Here is a 16,462-nt window from a genome sequence, read left to right as displayed (position 1 = left end):
CTTCTCTAATTTCATGGAGGAGAATGGAATGTTCTTGGTGCTCCACCCTTAGTTGTCCCATGTTGGAACTCAATTCTCCTAGGGAGGTGTTTAGTTGCTCCCAATAGTTTTGTGGAGGAAAGTGCATCCCTTGAGGCATCTCAGGGATTTGATGATGAGAGGGGTCTCTTGTTTGCTCCATCCTCTTCTTAGTGATGGGCTTGTCCTCATCAATGGGGATGTCTCCCTCTATGTCAACTCCAACTGAATAACAGAGGTGACAAATGAGATGAGGAAAGGCTAACCTTGCCAAGGTAGAGGACTTGTCCGCCACCTTGTAAAGTTCTTGGGATATAACCTCATGAACTTCTATTTCTTCTCCAATCATGATGCTATGAATCATGATAGCCCGGTCTATAGTAACTTCGGACCAGTTGCTAGTGGGAATGATTGAGCGTTGAATAAACTCCAACCATCCTCTAGCCACGGGCTTGAGGTCATGCCTTCTCAATTGAACCGGCTTTCCTCTTAAATCTCTCTTCCATTGGGCGCCCTCTTCACAGATGTCTATGAGGACTTGGTCCAACCTTTGATCAATGTTGACCCTTCTAGTGTAAGGATGTTCATCGCCTTGCATCATGGGCAAGTTGAATGCCAACCTTACATTTTCCAGACTAAAATCCAAGTATTTCCCCCGAACCATAGTAAGCCAATTCTTTGGATCCGGGTTCACACTTTGGTCATGGTTCTTGGTGATCCATGTATTGGCATAGAACTCTTGAACCATTAAGATTCTGACTTGTTGAATGGGGTTGGTAAGAACTTCCCAACCTCTTCTTCGGATCTCATGTCGGATCTCCGGATATTCACTCTTTTTGAGTTTAAAAGGGACCTCGGGGATCACCTTCTTCAAGGCCACAACTTCATAGAAGTGGTCTTGATGCACCCTTGAGATGAATCTCTCCATCTCCCATGACTCGGAGGTGAAAGCTTTTGCCTTCCTTTTCCTCTTTCTAGAGGTTTCTCCGGCCTTGGATGCCATAAATAGTTATGGAAAAACAAAAAGCAATGCTTTTACCACACCAAACTTAAAAGGTTTGCTCGTCCTCGAGCAAAAGAAGAAAGAAGAGAGTAGAAGAAGAAGAAATGAAGGAGATGGAGATGGCCTTGTGGTTCGATCATGTATGGGTGGGTTTGGGTGGGAAAGTGGTTTGAATTTGAATGGTGAGGTAGGTGGGGTTTTATGAAGGATGGATGTGAGTGGTGAAGAGAAAGATGGGATTTGATAGGTGAAGGGTTTTTGGGGAAGAGGAGTTGAGGTGATTAGTGAATGGGTGAAGAAGAGAGAGAGTGGTGGGGTAGGTGGGGATCCTGTGGGGTCCACAGATCCTGAGGTGTCAAGGAAAAGTCATCCCTGCACCAAGTGGCGAGCAAAATTGCTCTTCATGCCAATTCTGGCGTTAAATTCCGGGCTGGTGCCCCTTTCTGGCGTTTAACGCCAACTTCTTGCCCTTTTCTGGCGTTTAACGCCAGTCTGGTGCCCCTTTCTGGCGTTAAACGCCTAGAATGGTGCCAGACTGGGCGTTAAACGCCCATCTGCTAGCCTTACTAGCGTTTAAACGCCAGCAAGATCTTCCTCCAGGGTGTGCTATTTTTCTTTCTGTTTTTCATTCTGTTTTTGCTTTTTCAATTGATTTTGTGACTTCTCATGATCATTAACCTACAAAATAAAAACATAAAATAACAAAGGAAAGTAGATAAGATATAACATTGGGTTGCCTCCCAACAAGCGCTTCTTTAATGTCAGTAGCTTGATAGTGGGCTCTCATGGAGCCTCACATATGCTCAAAGCAATGTTGGAACCTCCCAACACCAAACTTAGAGTTTGAATGTGGGGGTTCAACACCAAACTTAGAAGTTGGTTGTGGCCTCCCAACACCAAACTTAGAGTTTGACTGTGGGGGCTCTGTTTGGCTCTGTTTTGAGAGAAGCCCTTCATGCTTCCTCTCCATGGTGACAGAGGGGTATCCTTGAGCCTTAAACACAAAGGATTCTTCATTCACTTGAATGATCAATTCTCCTCTATCAACATCAATCACAGCCTTTGCTGTGGCTAGGAAGGGTCTGCCAAGGATGATGGATTCATCCATGCACTTCCCAGTTTCTAGGACTATGAAATCAGCAGGGATGTAATGGTCTTCAACTTTTACCAGAACATCCTCTACAAGTCCATAAGCTTGTTTTCTTGAGTTGTCTGCCATCTCTAGTGAGATTTTTGCAGCTTGTACCTCAAAGATCCCTAGCTTCTCCATTACAGAGAGAGGCATGAGGTTTACACTTGACCCTAGGTCACACAAGGCCTTCTTGAAGGTCATGGTGCCTATGGTACAAGGTATTGAAAACTTCCCAGGATCCTGTCTCTTTTGAGGTAATTTCTGCCTAGACAAGTCATCCAGTTCTTTGGTGAGCAAAGGGGGTTCATCCTCCCAAGTCTCATTTCCAAATAACTTGTCATTTAGCTTCATGATTGCTCCAAGGTATTTAGCAACTTGCTCTTTAGTGACATACTCATCCTCTTCAGAGGAAGAATACTCATTAGAGCTCATGAATGGCAGAAGTAAGTCCAATGGAATCTCTATGGTCTCATTTTGAGCCTCGGATTCCCATGGTTCCTCACTGGGGAACTCATTGGAGGCCAGTGGACGTCCATTGAGGTCTTCCTCAGTGGCGTTCACTGCCTCTTCCTCCTCTCCAAATTCGGCCATGTTGATGGCTTTGCACTCTCCTTTTGGATTTTCTTCTGTATTGCTTGGAAGAGTACTAGGAGGGAGTTCAGTAATTTTCTTGCTCAGCTGTCCGACTTGTGCCTCCAAATTTCTAATGGAGGACCTTGTTTCAGTCATGAAACTTTGAGTGGTTTTGATTAGATCAGAGACCATGGTTGCTAAGTCAGAGGTGTTCTGCTTAGAACTCTCTGTCTGTTGCTGAGAAGATGATGGAAAAGGCTTGCCACTGCTAAACCTGTTTCTTCCACCATTGTTATTGTTGAAACCTTGTTGAGGTCTCTGTTGATCCTTCCATGAAAGATTTGGATGATTTCTCCATGAAGGATTGTAGGTGTTTCCATAGTGTTCTCCCATGTAATTCACCTCTTCTATTGAAGGGTTCTCAGGATCATAAGCTTCTTCTTTAGATGAATCTTCCTTAGTACTACCTGGTGCATTTTGCATTCCAGACAGACTTTGAGAAATCATATTGACTTGCTGAGTCAATATCTTGTTCTGAGCCAATATGGCATTCAGAGTGTCAATCTCAAGAACTCCTTTCTTCTGATTTGTCCCATTGTTCACAGGATTCCTTTCAGAAGTGTACATGAATTGGTTATTTGCAACCATTTCAATGAGCTCTTGAGCTTCTGTAGGAGTCTTCTTCAGATGAAGAGATCTTCCAGCAGAGCTATCCAAAGACATCTTGGACAATTCAGACAGACCATCATAGAAAATACCTATGATGCTCCATTCAGAAAGCATATCAGAGGGACACTTTCTGATCAATTGTTTGTATCTTTCCCAAGCTTCATAGAGGGATTCTCCTTCCTTCTGTCTGAAGGTTTGGACTTCCACTCTAAGCTTACTCAATTTTTGAGGTGGAAAGAACTTTGCCAAGAAGGCATTGACTAGCTTTTCCCAAGAGTTCAGGCTTTCTTTAGGTTGTGAGTCCAACCATGTCCTAGCTCTGTCTCTTACAGCAAAAAGGAATAGCATAAGTCTGTAGACCTCAGGGTCAACCCCATTGGTCTTGACAGTGTCACAGATTTGCAAAATTCAGCTAAAAACTGATGAGGATCTTCCAATGGAAGTCCATGGAACTTGCAATTCTGTTGCATTAGAGAAACCAATTGAGGCTTAAGCTCAAAGTTGTTTGCTCCAATGGCAGGGATAGAGATGCTTCTCCTATAGAAGTCGGGAGTAGGAGCAGTAAAGTCACCCAGCACCTTCCTTGCAGTGTTGGCATTGTTGTTGTTTTTGGCTGCCATGTGTTCTTCTTCTTTGAAGATTTCTGTTAGGTCCTCTACAGAGAATTGTGCCTTAGCTTCTCTTAGCTTTCGCTTCAAGGTCCTTTCAGGTTCAGGATCAGCCTCAACAAGAATGCTTTTGTCTTTGCTCCTACTCATATGAAAGAGAAGAGAACAAGAAAAAATGGAATCCTCTATGTCACAGTATAGAGATTCCTTGAGGTGTCAGAGGAAAAGAAAAATGGAAGGAAAAGGTAGAAAATTTGAACAAGAAAGATGGAGTTCGAATTGTGTATTAAGGAATAGTGTTAGTCCATAAATAGAAGGATGTGAGAAGAGGGGAAGAAATTTTCGAAAATATTAAAAAGGTTTTAAAAACATTTTGAAAAACTTTAATTGATTTTCGAAAACCAAGATTGAGAAAGAAGTAAAGTGATTTTTGAAAAAGATTTTGAGATTAGAAATCAAAAAGATTTGATTGAAAACTTTTTTGAAAAAGATGTGGCTAAGAAGATATGATTAGTTTTAAGAAGATTTGATTGAGAATATATGATTTGAAAAACACTTTCAAAAGATTTGATTTTGAAAATTAATGACTTAGCTATCAAGAAAAGATATGATTCAAACATTAAACCTTTCTCAACAGAAAAGGCAACATACTTGAAATGTTGAATCAAATCATTAATTGATAGCAAGTATCCTTGAAAATAGAGAGAAATTGATTTTGAAAAAGATTTGATTGAAAAGATTTGATTTGAAAAAGATTTGATTTTGAAAAGATTTTGAAAACTTGAAAAAAAATCTGAATTAAAAACAGAATCTTCCCTCTTGTGCCATCCTGGCGTTAAACGCCCAGAATGGTGCACATTTTGGCGTTTAACGCCCAAACTACTACCCTTTTGGGCGTTAAACGCCCGGCCAGTATGTTCCTCTGTAGTATGTTCTGAATCTTCAATTCTCTGTATTATTGACTTGAAAAGACACAAATTAAAAATATTTTTGGATTTTTAATATGAGGAATAATCAACATGCAACTAAAATCAAATAACAATGCATGCAAGACACCAAACTTAGCAGTTTGTATACTGCTGACACTAAAAATGAGAATGCATATGAGAAACACAAACACTCAAGTCAAAAGAAATTAAAGATCAGAGTAATGAAGTCACAAGAACATCTTGAAGATTAATGAAGACACATGCATGAATGCAAAAAGAACAGAAACATGCAATTGACACCAAACTTAACATGAGACTCTAGACTCAACAAGAAACATCAAATATTTTTTTGGTTTTTTATGATTTTGCAAAAATTTTTTTTGTGCTTTTTCGAAAATTAAGTGGAAAAGAAAATAAAGATATCAAAATTCTTAATGAGAATTCCAGGAATCATGCAATGTTAGTCTAAAGCTTTAGTCTAAAGAAATTAGACATGGCTAGCCAAGCTTCAGCAGAACATTGCATTCAAGAGCTAAATTGATGAAGATCAATCAGCTTTGGTGATGATAAGAACATCACCTTGAAACACTAGAATTCATTCTTAAGAACTCTGAAGAAAAAATACCTAATCTAAGCAATAAGATGAACCGTCAGTTGTCCATACTCGAACAATCCCCGGCAACGGCGCCAAAAACTTGGTGCACGAAATTGTGATCAATACTTTTCACAACTCAATTAATCCCCGGTGATGAACCCAAAAATTTGGTGTTCAATACCATGGCATAAACACAACTTCCCACAACTAACCAGCAAGTGTACTGGGTCGTCCAAGTAATAAACCTTACGCGAGTAAGGGTCGATCCCACAGAGATTGTTGGTATGAAGCAAGCTATGGTCACCTTTTAAATCTTAGTCAGGCAAACTCAAATGGTTATGAATGATGAATAAAACATAAAGATAAAGATAGAGATACTTATGTAATTCATTGGTGGGAATTTCAGATAAGCGTATGAAGATGCTTGGTCCCTTCTGTCTCTCTGCTTTCCTACTGTTTTCATCCAATCCTTCTTACTCCTTTCCATCCAATCATTGAATCCTACTCAGAATACCACAGATAAGGTTTAGACCTTCCGGATTCTCTTGAATGCCGCCATCAATTCTAGCTTATACCACGAAGATTCTGGTTAAAGAGTCCAAGAGATATCTACCCAATCTAAGGTAGAACGGAGGTGGTTGTCAGGCACGCGTTCATAGGTGAGAATGATGATGAGTGTCACGAATCATCACATTCATCAAGTTGAAGAACAAGTGATATCTTAGAACAAGAACAAGCGGAATTGAATAGAAGAACAATAGTAATTGCATTAATACTCGAGGTACAGCAGAGCTCCACACCTTAATCTATGGTGTGTAGAAACTTCACCGTTAAAAATACATAAGAACAAGGTCTAGGCATGGCCAAATGGCCAGCCTCCCAATGATCAAAAGATCTAAAGATCAAAAGATTCCAAAGATCAGAAGATTCCAAGATTCAAAGATGAAAATACAATAGTAAAAGGTCCTATATATAGAGAACTAGTAGCATAGGGTGTACAGAGATGAGTAAATGACATAAAAATCCACTTCCGGGCCCACTTGGTGTGTGCTTGGGCTGAGCATTGAAGCATTTTCGTGTAGAGACTCTTCTTGGAGTTAAACTCCAACTTTGGTGCCAGTTTGGGCGTTTAACTCCCATCCTTGTGCCAGTTCCGGCGTTTAACGCTGGGAATTCTGATAGTGATTTTGAACGCCAGTTTGGGCCATTAAATCTTGGATAAAGTATGGACTATCATATATTGCTGGAAAGCCCAAGATGTCTACTTTCCAACGCCGTTGAGAGCGCGCCAATTGGGCTTCTGTAGCTCCATAAAATCCACTTCGAGTACAGGGGGGTCAGAATCCAACAGCATCTGCAGTCCTTTTTAGTCTCTGAATTAGATTTTTGCTCAGGTCCCTCAATTTCAGCCAGAAAATACCTGAAATCACAGAAAAACACACAAACTCATAGTAAAGTCCAGAAAAGTGATTTTTAACTAAAAACTAATAAAAATATACTAAAAACTAACTAGAACATACTAAAAACATACTAAAAACAATGCCAAAAAGCGTATAAATTATCTGCTCATCATCTGTGTATGTCCGTCAGAAGCAAATCCCCATTACAGAAGAGGCCATTCAGTGAGCCTTAGATCTTCCCCCTACTCCAGAAGGACTGGACGCCTTTCAATAAGCCGCACTCAAGCGCCAGGCGTACAAATTTGACTGGGACGTTGTTCTCAGAGTTATAGCACAACCTGGCAGCAAATGGATCTTCGAATACCATCGTTCTCGTCCTAAGGGAATTTCAGCTTCCGCACTCACCTTAGAGGCTCACGCATGGGCACAGATTATGTCCCATTACGTCTTTCTAAGTACTCATGAGTCCTCCTTCACCGCAGACATGGCCGTTCTACTATGGTGCATCCTCACAGACCAACCTGTAAATCTACCAAGACACATCCGGAATGCCATGGGACACGTGCAAATCACGGGAAACCTTTCTTTCCTTGCCTTGGTCTCAGATCTTGTCTTAGTAGCCGGAGTCTCCTACAGAGTTGGGGACACCAAGGCCATACTTCCACGGGATGATCAGTACGTCCCTAACGGGAGATATCTTAGGCCACCACCTGCCACTACCAGCCAGTCCACAGATGATGCTGCAGACATTCCACCTTCTACTAGTCAGCTACTGCATCAAATACTGAAGAGGTTGGACCAATAAGACCAAAAAGCAACGCTCTGAGAGCGCCACAACCACCGCTGATTCAAGTACCTCAAGGAGCTACTCACAGGCAACCACAGACCTGACGAGAACCCAGGCACTCTGGACTCCACTTCCTTCACCAGCACAGGGAGCCATGACGGCCCCGACTGTGGAGACACTGCCACCAGCCCACCCTTGTTCCTGACAGATGGCACCATGGACGGTGCAAAGCCCTAAGTGTGGGGAGGTCAGACAATACTTGACTTTTGGATGTAATACTTTCCCCCTAACACCAATTTCTTTCTTCTATAGTGTAGAATAGATTGCATATTAGTAGGTTAATTACATGCATGTTCTACCTGATTGAAAAGACAATAAGTTTCTTTTAAGACCATATATTTTTAAAAATTTCACTAATTTAAATCAAAATATTTATGTTAAATTTGTTTGAAGTTGAAATTGGAACATGATTTTTGAGCTAAAAGAACACACAACCCGTGAGTCTTTGAGCCTAAATACATGGTTACACTATTTAACCATAAACATTCTTATTTCTTGTGTGTTTACTTCTCTGTGATTGTAATCTGAATTTTGTTTTATCCTATATGTCCAATGTTAATGTGTTATGTGCATGCATATGATTAAGGCCATTGTTTGTTTAGCTCACATGTCCCAAATAAGCCAACCCTTTTAATTACCTTTGTTAACCACTTTCTGCCGTTGTTAATCCCAATTATTCTATATTTTATCACATTACTAGCCTTAAGCAGAAAAACAATGAAAAATCCCAATTGAATATTTGGTTAGCTTAAGATAGAATGTGTGTTAGCTGAGTTTGGGAAATTGTGGGAATAAAGGGTAATAGGAGAATATGTCATGATGAAATAAAGGGAAATTGGGTACCTATTAATATGAAACCATAAAAGAACATTACAAATCTATGTGCATTGATAAGCTATATAAAAAAAAGGAAGAAATATTTTCCTTTATGTTAGTAAATAAGGGGACAAAATCACCCCAATGATAAGTCAGAGTTTAATAATCAATGCACATGTGATAAAATTAAAATAAAGGTTGATGCATGAATATGGAATGTGAAAAGGAGATTTTGGGTAGCTAAGATGAATGTTAAAATTATATAGAATATATGTATGTTAGGTGAGAGCTTAGGTTAATTAAAGATTTAATGTATAAGCTCACTTAGCCATATGTGTATCCTCACCATTACCTTAGCCCCATTACAACCACAAAAAGACCTCATGATGTTTGCATTGGCACTTCAAAATTGTTGATTGATTAGGTGAAAAACAAAATTGTTGGAAGCATTATTAGAGAAGGATAGAGTGATTACCCATATACTAGAGATGATTAGAGTGCACACGCACCAACATCAAGGGTTCAATGCTCAATCATGTACTCCCTGCTTTCACGAGTTATCTTCTTACAAATTTATCTGCTTTTACAATATGAATTGAATTAGTGAAATCTGCCCCATGTTTTGTCTTAGAGAACTTATCTATTTTTTATCATATAGACAAACTCATATAGTTGCATTCATATGTATATAGGTTGCATTGCATTACATGAGTCTTACATGTTCCTATTCATTCATATTTATCTCCTTCAACTTAGCATGAGGACATGCTAATGTTTAAGTGTGGGGAGGTTGATAAACCACTATTTTGTGATTCGTATTGTGTTTAATTGTGTGGTTTTATCAAGTCTTCACCCAATTATTCATATGATTTGCATCTATTTACAATTGCTTCCTAAAAATATTCTATGATTAAAAACTTGCTTCCTTAGATCTTTTAGTTGTATATTTTTATCTTCCTTCATACCATTCGATGCCGTGATATGTGTGTTAAGTGATTCAGGCTTCATAGGGCAGGAATGGTGTATGGAATGAAGAGGAAGCGTGCAAAAATGGAAGGAACACAAGGAATTGAGGAGATGACCAGCGAGAAGTCACGCGGTCGCATGGCTCACGTGACCCCACGAAATGGAAGAAATCAGAGTGACGCGTTCGTGTGCCTGACGCGACCGCGCGGATTAGAAGTTGCACGAATGATGCAAATGCGTGTATGACGGCACGCGTGGTACGAGAAACGCTGAGTGACGCGACCGCGTGGACGACACGGCCGCGTGATGTGCGTGATCTGCAGAATTTCAGAAGTCGCTGGCACAAATTCTAGGGCGCATTTCAACCCAGTTTTTGGCCCAGAGACACATATTAGAGCCAGGGCACATACAGAGATAGGAGAAGAATTCATTCCGCATAGTTTCAAGTTTTTAGATCTGAATTTACTCCTCCCCTAGGTTTCTCACTTGAACATTCACAAATTAGGATTTTAAAGATTTTGTCTTTAGCTTTTGAGAAGAGTCTACCTCCAGTACTTGTCACTATAGTTTGTTATTTACTTTTCATTTATTCTTCCATATTCTTAATTCCTCCAGAGTTGACATTGGATTATTTTTCATAGTTCATTAATACAAGACTATTTTTATTTTTAATTAATCTCTTTTATTATTACTTATTATGTCTTCTTTTATTTTCCTTATTGATTTTGTGAAGTCTACAATTATGATGAGTGAGTAGTTCCCCAACTTGATTGGGAGATGATTAAAAGGTGAACCTTGAGTTAGAATACTCAAGAGTTTAATTGTAATTGGTTTCTTATTGGTTGACTTGTTAGTCACTAACTCTCATCCTTCCCAAGGGAGAGGAATAGGATTTGTGAATAGAAGTTGACTTTTAATTTGACTTTCCTTCATTCGTTGAGGGTTAACTAAATTAAAACAATGACTAATTATTAATTGCTCTTGATAAAATTCTAACAAGGATAGAACTTCCAATTAATCTTCTCCTGGTCAAGATTTTATTAAAATCATATAAATTCTCTAATTTAATTTTCTGTTCAACAAATTCAAAACCCCTTTTGAAAACCTCTAATTGATAAAATAGCACATCTTCCTGCAACTCGTTGGGAGACGACCTGGGACACATACTCCTAGTATTTTATTTCTAAAATTTGTGACAACCTTTTTTTAAATTGACGAGTGGATTTCTGCCGGTTGAGAACTATACTCGCAACGCCATTTTTCTAATTAATTCTTAATCTGCCAATTTCCGCTCACGTCAGCCAGCTCTCCTAAGGGTGTAATCCTGTTGTTTGAACGTCAGACTGGTGCTTATTTTTGGCATTCAATGCAAGATTCATGCTCTGTTCTGGCATTGAACGCCAGCCAGATGCTCCTCACTGGCGTTTAAATGCCAATAAGCTCTTCCTCCAAGGTGTGCTTTTTCTTCAGCTGTTTTTATTTTATTTTTAATTTTTGTAATTATTTTTTGACTCCACATGATCATGAACCTAATAAAACATAAAAGAACAATAAAATATAGATAAATAAAAATTGGGTTGCCTCCCAATAAGCGCTTCTTTAATGTCAATAGCTTGACAGTGAGCTCTCATGGAGCTTCACAAATCATCAGAGCATTGTTGGGACCTTCCAACACCAAACTTAGAGTTTGAATGTGGGCGTTCAACACCAAACTTAGAGTTTGGTTGTGGCCTCCCAACACCAAACTTAGAGTTTGATTATGGGGGCTTTATTTGACTCTGTATTGAGAGAAGCTTATCATGCCTCTTTTTCATGTTTACATATGGATACCCTAGGGCCTTAAATACAAGGTAGTCCCCATTCAATTGAAGGACTAATTCTCCTCTATTAACATCAATCACCGCTCCTGCTGTGGCTAGGAAGGGTATTCCAAGGATGATACATTTATCCTTCTCCCTCCTAGTGTCTAGGATTATGAAATTAGCAGGGATGTAAAGGCCTTTAACCTTTACTAATACATCCTCTACCAATCCATAAGCTTGTCTTATTGACTTGTCTGTCATCTCTAATGAGAAAGTGGCAGCTTATACCTCAAAGATTTCCAGTTTCTCCATTACAGAGAGTGGCATAAGATTTATACCTGACCCAGGTCACATAGAGCCTTCTCAAAAGTCATGGTGCCCATGGTACATGGTATTAAGAATTTACCAGGATCTTATTTCTTTTTAGGTAAAGTTTGCTGAACCCATGTATCTAGTTTACTAATGAGCAAGGGAGGTGCATTGAAAAACCACTATTTTATGGTTTACAATGTGTTTAACTGTGTGGTTTTATCATGGTCTTTACCCACTTCATATAATTAGCATGCATTTATATTTCCTTCCTAAAATTATTAAATGATTGAAAACTTACTTCCTGGAGACCTTTAAGTTAGTATTTTAATCCCCCTTTATTCCATTCGATGTCGTGATCTGTGTGTTAGGTATTTTAATCCCCCTTAGTTGCATGCATGTTCTACTTGATTGAAAAGACAATAAGTTTCTTCTAAGACTGTAATTTTTTTTGGAACAAAAATTTCACTAATTTTAATTAAAATTTTTATGTTAAATTTGCTTGAAGCTGTATTTGGAACATGAATTTTAAAGCTAAAGAACACACAACCTGTGAGAATTGAGTCTTTATGCATGGTTACATTATTTAACCATATTTGTTTTATTCTTGTGTGTTTACTTCTCTATGATTGTAACCTATATTTTGTTCCATCTTATATGTCCAGTGTTTAATATATTTATATGCTGCATATGATTGATGCCATTAATTGTTTAGCTCACTTATCCAAATTAAGCCTACCCCTTCAATTACCTTTGTTAGCCACTTTGAGCCTTTAAATCCCATTTGTTCTATAATTTACCACATTACTAACCTTAAGCAGAAAAATAATTATATACCTCAATTTGAATCTTTGGTTAGCTTAAGATAGAATTGTGTGTGCTAATTAAGTATGGGAAATTGTGGGAACAAAGGATAATAAGAGAGTGTATCATGATAATATAATGGGAATTTGGACACCTACTCATGTGAAACTATAAGAATAAAAAAAATTATCTATGTGCATTGATTAGCTATGTTTATTTTTATGTTAGGTTAAAAAAAATATTTATTATTGAATAAATAAATAAGGGGACAGAAATGACCCCAATGCTGAGTTAAGAATCCAAAGATCAATGCCTGTATGAGAAAATTAAAGTAAAAAGTTGATACATGAGTATGGAATGTGAAAGAATTTTGTTCAGCTATGTACGAACTCCAAGGTTATATAAAATATATAGAGGTTATGTTAAAGCTTGGGTTAATTAAAGATTCGATTTATAAGCTCACTTAACCATATATGTATCCTTATCTTTACCTTGGCCCCATTACAACCTTGAAAAGACCTCATGATGTTGCATTGGTATATTAAATGTTGTTGATTGATTAGGAAAAGAACAAAATTTAGGGAGCATGATTAGAGAATGATAGAGTGATTACCCTATACATTGGAGAGATTAGAATATACATACATCATCGGTGAGGGTTCAATGCTTAAAATTCTATGTTCCCTGCTTTCATGAGCTACCTTCTTGCATCTTTATCTGTTCTTACTATATGAGAATTGAATTAGTGAAGCTTGATTTGTAATTATTTTGAGGAGCTTATTTATTCTTGATCAAGTGGATAAGAATCATATAGTTGCATTCACATATATAGGTTGCATTGCATTACATGAGTTTTTACATGTTCATACTCATTTATTCTATCTCCTTCAACTAAGCATGAGGACATGCTAATGTTTAAGTATGGGGAGGTTGATAAACCACTATTTTATGGTTTACAATGTGTTTAATTGTGTGGTTTTATCATGATCTTTACCCACTTATTCATATAATTAGCATGCATTTATATTTCCTTCCTAAAATTATTACATGATTGAAAACTTACTTCCTGGAGACCTTTAAGTAAGTATTTTAATCCCCCTTTATTTCATTCGATGCCGTGATCTGTGTGTTAACTGTTTCAGGCTTTATAGGGCACGAATGAGTGGGAGATTGGGAAGGAAGCTTGCAAAAATGGAAGGAATACAAGAAATTGAGGAGATGACCAGCGAGAAGTGACGCGTACGCGTCAGGGACGCGACCACACGGAAGAGAGAAAATCGCAGTGATGGGCCGCATGAGTGACGCAGACGCGCGGATTGGAAAAACAGAAGCGACGCGGAGGCATGGACGACGTGCCCGCATGGAAAAGCAAAACGCCGAATGACGCGTCCGCGTGCATGACGCGGCCGCGTGACGTGCACGATCTGCAAAATTTTAGAAGTCGCTGGCAGAATTTCTGGGCCGAATTTCAACCCAGTTTTTTGCCCGGAATTACAGATTAGAGTTAGGGAACATGCAAAAACGAGAGACACAATTCATTCTGCATAATTTTTAGTTTTAGATCTGGATTTACTCCTCCCCTAGGTTTTTCACCCACTTGAGCATTCATAATTAGGATTGGAAGATTTTGGCTTTAGCTTTTGAGAAGAGTCTACCTCCGATATTAGTCATCTTATTTTGTTATTTATTTTTTATATTTATTCCTCCATATTCTTAATCCTTCTAGAGTTGACGTTTGATTATTTCTACAAGTTATTAATATAGACTATTTTTATTTTCAATTAATCCTTTTATTATTATTTATCATGTCTTCTTTTATTTTTACGATTAATTCTGTAGAATTTATACTTATGATGAGTGAGTAGTTCCATGACTTGATTGGGGATGATTGAAAGGAACCCTTGAGTTGAACTACTCAAGAGAGAAATTATAATTGGGTTTATTATTGAATCACCCTCTAATCATTAACTCTAGTCCTTCCCAAGGGAGAGGATTAGGACTTATGACTAGAAATAGATTTCCAACTTGCTTGACTTTCCTTTACCTAGTAAGAGTTAACTAAGCAGAGTAACTTCCAATTATTAATTAATCTTGAGAGTATTTCAACAAGAATAGGGCTTCTAACTAATCTACCCCCAGTCAAGGCTTTTATTTAAAATTAATTAAATTCTCTAATTTAAATTTCTGTTTATCAACTCAACCATTTTTGAAAACACCCGATTGATGAAATAGCACATCTCTCTGCAACTCGTTGGGAGACGACCTGGGATTCATACTCCTAGTAATTCAATTTTCAATATTGTGACAACCCCTTTTAAATTGATAAGCAGATTTTCGGCTGGTTAAGGACTGTACTTGCAACGTGTCCCTATTAATAAATTCTTAACTCGCTAATTTCCGCCACGTCATGCATCTTCCCAAGTCCCATTACCAAACAACTTGGCATTCAACTTCATGATAGCTCCTAGATATTGAGCAACTTGCTCTCTAGTGACATCTTCATCCTCTTCAGAGGAAGAATAGTTTTCAGAGCTCATGAATGGCAGAAGGAGGTTTAATAGAATCTCTATGGTCTCTATATGAGCCTCAGATTCCTTTAGGTCCTTAATAAGGAACTCCTTCTTGTTTGGGAGACGTCCCATGAGGTCTTCCTCATTGGGATTCACGTCCTCCCCTTTCTCTCTAGGTTCATCCATGTTGATAATATCAATGGCCTTGTACTCTCTTTTTGGATTCTCTTCTGTATTGCTTGGAAGAGTACTAGGAGGAGTTTCAGTGACTTTCTTACTCAGCTGGCCCACTTGTGCCTCCAAATTTCTGATGGAGGACCTTGTTTCACTCGTGAAACTTAAAGTGGCCTTAGACAGATCAGAGACTATATTTGCTAAGCTAGAGGAGCTTTGCTCAAAATTCTCTGTCTGTTGCTGAGAAGATAATGGAAAGGGCTTGCTATTGCTAAGCCTGTTTCTTCCACCATTATTAAAGCTTTGTTGAGGCTTTTGTTAATCCTTCCATGAGAAGTCTGGTTGATTTCTCCATGAAGAACTATAGGTGTTCCCATAGGGTTCACCCATGTAATTCACCTCTGCCATTGCAGGGTTCTCAGGATCATAAGCTTCTTCTTCAGAAGATGCCTCTTTAGTACTGTTGGATGCATTTTGCCATCCATTCAGACTTTGAAAAATCATGTTGACTTGCTGAGTCAATATTTTGTTCTGAGCCAATATGGCATTCAGAGCATCAATTTCAAGAACTCCCTTTCCTCTGAGGCGTCTCATTACTCACAGAATTCCTCTCAGAAATGTACATGAAATGGTTATTTACAACCATGTCAATGAGTTCTTAAGCTTTTGCAGGCATTTTCTTTAGGTGAATGGATCCACCTGCAGAATGGTCCAGTGACATCTTAGAGAACTCAGATAGACCATAATAGAATATATCCAAAATGGTCCACTCTGAAAGCATGTCAGAAGGATACCTTTTGGTCATCTGCTTGTATCTTTCCCAAGCTTCATAGAGGGATTCACCATCTTTTTGTTTGAAGGTATGAACATCCACTCTAAGCTTGCTCAGCTTTTGAGGAGGAAAGAACTTAGCCAAGAAGGCCGTGACCAGCTTATCCCAAGAGTCCAGGCTATCTTTAGGTTGTGAGTCCAACGATGTTCTAGCTCTGTCTCTTACAGCAAAAGGGAAAAGCATGAGCCTGTAGACTTCAAGATCTACTCCATTAGTTTTAACAGTCTTACAGATCTGCTAGAACTCAGTTAAAAACTGGTAAGGATCTTCTGATGGAAGTCCATGAAACTGGCAGTTCTGTTGCATTAGAGCAACTAGTTGAGGTCTCAGCTCAAAATTTTTTGCTCCAATGGAAGCGATTGAGATGCTTCTTCCATCAAATTTGGAAGTAGGTGTAGTATAGTCACCAAGCATCCTCCTTGCATTATTATTTTTGGCTGCCATCTCCTCTTCCTTTTCGAAAATTTCTGTAAGG

The 16,462-nt window shown here is 38.5% G+C and overlaps 2 non-coding genes across 2 annotated transcripts; both read left to right on the top strand.

Annotated features, from left to right (window-relative positions):
* Positions 1-3,503: 3,503 nt before the first annotated feature.
* Positions 3,504-3,611, top strand: LOC112718707 (small nucleolar RNA R71). The gene has a single exon (XR_003161035.1). It is a non-coding gene; the product is annotated as a small nucleolar RNA R71 (small nucleolar RNA).
* A 12,319-nt stretch (positions 3,612-15,930) lies between these two features.
* Positions 15,931-16,038, top strand: LOC112719545 (small nucleolar RNA R71). The gene has a single exon (XR_003161843.1). It is a non-coding gene; the product is annotated as a small nucleolar RNA R71 (small nucleolar RNA).
* Positions 16,039-16,462: the final 424 nt, after the last annotated feature.

Source organism: Arachis hypogaea, chromosome 10 (assembly GCF_003086295.3).
Source record: "Arachis hypogaea cultivar Tifrunner chromosome 10, arahy.Tifrunner.gnm2.J5K5, whole genome shotgun sequence".
NCBI lineage: Eukaryota > Viridiplantae > Streptophyta > Magnoliopsida > Fabales > Fabaceae > Arachis > Arachis hypogaea.
The sequence above is the reverse complement of the archived record's forward strand: the minus strand, read 5'-3'. Positions and strand labels throughout refer to the sequence as shown.